The 3634-nt window shown below is 36.9% G+C and overlaps 1 protein-coding gene across 1 annotated transcript in view; it reads right to left on the reverse strand.

Annotated features, from left to right (window-relative positions):
* LOC106883735 (histidine--tRNA ligase) overlaps positions 1-3634 on the reverse strand; it is a 112929-nt gene that overhangs the window by 14214 nt on the left and 95081 nt on the right. The gene's annotated exons all lie outside the window — the stretch shown is intronic.

Consider the following 3634-nt stretch of genomic DNA (forward strand, 5'->3'; position numbering starts at 1 on the left):
TATTCGGTAGCCATGATAAAACTCTGAGTTTTGAATGTCGGAGCGGAAACCCGCGCCACCATCTCTTCAGTTATCTGACCATCGAAAACATGCTGTGGAAATGACCGTTAAACAAAGGGAAATTACTGTGTGATTGACCGTTATTAAGACAAAAGAGCTATTAGAATGACCGCTAAGTGAGAGGAGGGATTAAAGGTAAGGGAGTAAAAATATCCATAGTATTTGTGGAAGCGCACCAGTCCATACATACACATGCGTGCCCGCACACCCACATACATGCTCCTATATGTATATACTCATCCACCCTCACTTGAAACACACGCATGCTCACCCACACATTCACCAAAAAATATATACATACCCGCATACACGCTCGCACACAAAAAAGGTTCATACACACATCTATATATGCACATGCACAAGAAAAAACAGAGCTAAACGCAAATTACAGAAAAAAGTGTGAAAAAGTGTAAAAAAGCAGTAAGAATAACACACGTCTATATATGCACATACTTGCATGCATGCACACATGCACATCTATATACGCATACCCACACATACGTACACATCCATAAACATGCATGAAAGGTTCCACATACACATCTATATACGCACAGAAAAAATGCAGGGTGGAAGGTAAAATACAGAAAAAATATGTGTAAAAAATATATGAGCAATAGACCTATAAAACAATATCTCTATAAATATGTAAAAAAAATATATAAGAAATAAAAGTAAAAAGTATAGAGATAAAAAGCTTATACATGGACACAATATAGAAAGCAAGTCCTATCTGTAATCTTGGTGGGACCAAAAATGTAACAAATATTTAGCCACATGTGGACATGATCCGAAAAGTTCAGTTCTTGAATTTAGACATGTGGCGGGGATTAAGCTGCTTTTCCAGATGAGCCACCTTTCCATATCACAGAGACCGCACTTTCCCCTGCTATTGTTGTAGGGCTTACACTTGGCGAGGATCTTCCAATGGATGTTGTAACTGACACCTCTATCTTTTAAGGACCATATATGACTGGATAATTTGGTCGTTTTCCTTTTATCCCAGTGCCTGAAGCTCAAGGTGTGATTATTGAACCTGGCCTTGAAATTACCCTCTGTAAGCCAAGTGTAAGCCCTACACTAACAGCAGCAGAAAGTTCAGTCTTTGTGATATGGAAAGATGGCTCATCTGGAAAAGCAGCTTAGACCCTCACCACATGTCTAAATTCAAGAACTGAACTTTTCGGATCATGTCCACATGTGGCTAAATATTTGTTACGTTTTTGGTCCCCCCGAGATTACAGAGAGGACTTGCTTTCTATAATGTGTCCATGTACAAGCTTTTTATCTCTATACTTTTTACTTATATTTCTTATATATTTTTTATATTTTTTTATATATTTATAGAGATATTGTTTTATAGGTCTATTGCTCATATATTTTTTACACATATTTTTTCTGTATTCTATCTTCCAACCTGCATTTTTCCTGTGCGTATATAGACGTGTATATGGAACCTTTCATGAGTGCTTATGGATGTGTACGTGTGTGTGGGTATGTGCGTATATAGACATGTGTGTGTGCGTGCATGCAAGTACGTGCATATATAGATGTGTTTTACTCATATCGCTTTTTTACACTCTTTTCACACTTTTTTCTGTAATTTGCGTTTAGCTCTGTTTTTTCTTGCGCATGTGAGTATATAGACGTGTGTATGAACCCTTTTTGTGAGTGTGTGTGTGTGTGCGAGCATGTATGCGGGTATGTATATATTTTTGGTGAATGTGTGGGTGAGCATGTGTGTGTTTCAAGTGAGGGCAGATGAGTATATACATATAGGCGCATGTATGTGGGTGTGCGGGCCCGCATGTGTGTGTATGGACTGGTGCGCTTCTACAAATACTATGGATATTTTTACTCCCTTACCTTTAATCCCTCCCCTCACTTAGTGGTCATTCTAATAGCTCTTTTGTCTTAATAACGGTCAATCACACAGTAATTTCCCTTTGTTTAATGGCCATTGCCATAGCATTTTTTCGATGGCCAGATAACTGAAGAGATGATGGTGTGGGTTTCCGCCCTGACATCCGAAACTCAGAGTTTTATCATGGCTACTAAATAATTGTCATATATTATTTACAGATAAATTCCTCTGTTTACATAATATCGAGGTCTCTTTCTTTCTTTTGTTGTCTTACCTTTTCTATCAATATATATATATATATATGCACACACACACACATATATACCCACACATTATACCCATTTACCACATATATACATGCATACATACACACACACATGTATATACAAACACACATCTGCACTTACATATAATTAATGTTTATAAAAAACAATCAGTGTATATGTGAGTGTTTATTTTATGTGCATCTGTGCAGACACATACATACAAGGGTGGACGGAAAAGTTCATAAGCTGTCTATGAAGGAGTGTGGCTAGAACTGTGAAATCTTGCACGCCTTAATTTCAACTTATTTTATTAACAACTGGTAACTAGTAGTGACTTCTCTTGAAAACTGACAAAATTTGGCATCATGCTGTTATCAAGTACCAGCAGAAAAAGGGCTTAGCCCCCAAGGACATTCATGCGGATATGGTTGCTACATTAGGGGATGATGCACTGCAAAAGTGGGCAGCTGAATTTAGGAGAGGAAGAGAGAGAGTTTTGAAGACAACTCAAGTGCTGGATATCCTGCAACTGCCACCACCAAGGAAAACATTGATCACATTCACTATATGGTGATGGATGACAAGTGACTGATTATAAATCAAATTACCAATGCTATTTGCATATCCTGTGAGACAGTAGAGAATGTTCTGCAAATTGAACTTGGCATGATGAAGGTTTCTGCTCAGTGGGTGTCATGTCTTCTGACACCTGATCAAAAGTGCACCAGGCTGATCACATTCCATGAGAGTATCTTAGCCTATGAACTCTTCAGCTGACCTTTGTATGCACATATCCTCACAAATTCAAAATTACCTGGTCTATCGTTAATAGTGCACAACCACACAAGAATGGAAGCTTCAAATCAAAGATGCAATGTGACTTTTGTTTGAGCAAAAAATTGAGATGTTAAATTAATAAGTTTTCTTAATATATGTTTTGATATGTGTGTGTATATGTATATATGCATATGTGTATACATACATGAATAAATAATTCTATGTATATATATATATGTGTGTATGAGTGTACATGTGTATATGTATGCACCTGCACAGGTCAATCACATTAATGTATTATTTAAAATCAATGCATTTTCATGATGACACTTGTATGGAGTTTAAGACATTTATAATAATGCTACCAAGTCAATCAGAAATGAAATTTTAAAAAGTGTGAGCTTGAAGCAGCCATTTTTGCACATGTCATTCACAAAGGTTTTAAACAGAACATAAGAACAAGTATTTTCCTCAAACTTTCATTTCATATTTCAAAAAGTATTCAGACAGTGGATATTTCAAAGGCTTGATTTACCAGCTGATGATTGGAGTACTGGAAATAGGAGCTTTTCAGTTATAGAGAGAGAGAAAGAGAGAGAGAGACAGAGAGAGACAGAGAGAGAGAGAGAGAGAGAGAAAGAGAGAGAGAGAGAGAGAGAGAGAGAGA

Source organism: Octopus bimaculoides, chromosome 7 (genome assembly GCF_001194135.2).
Source record: "Octopus bimaculoides isolate UCB-OBI-ISO-001 chromosome 7, ASM119413v2, whole genome shotgun sequence".
Taxonomy (NCBI): Eukaryota; Metazoa; Mollusca; class Cephalopoda; order Octopoda; family Octopodidae; genus Octopus; species Octopus bimaculoides.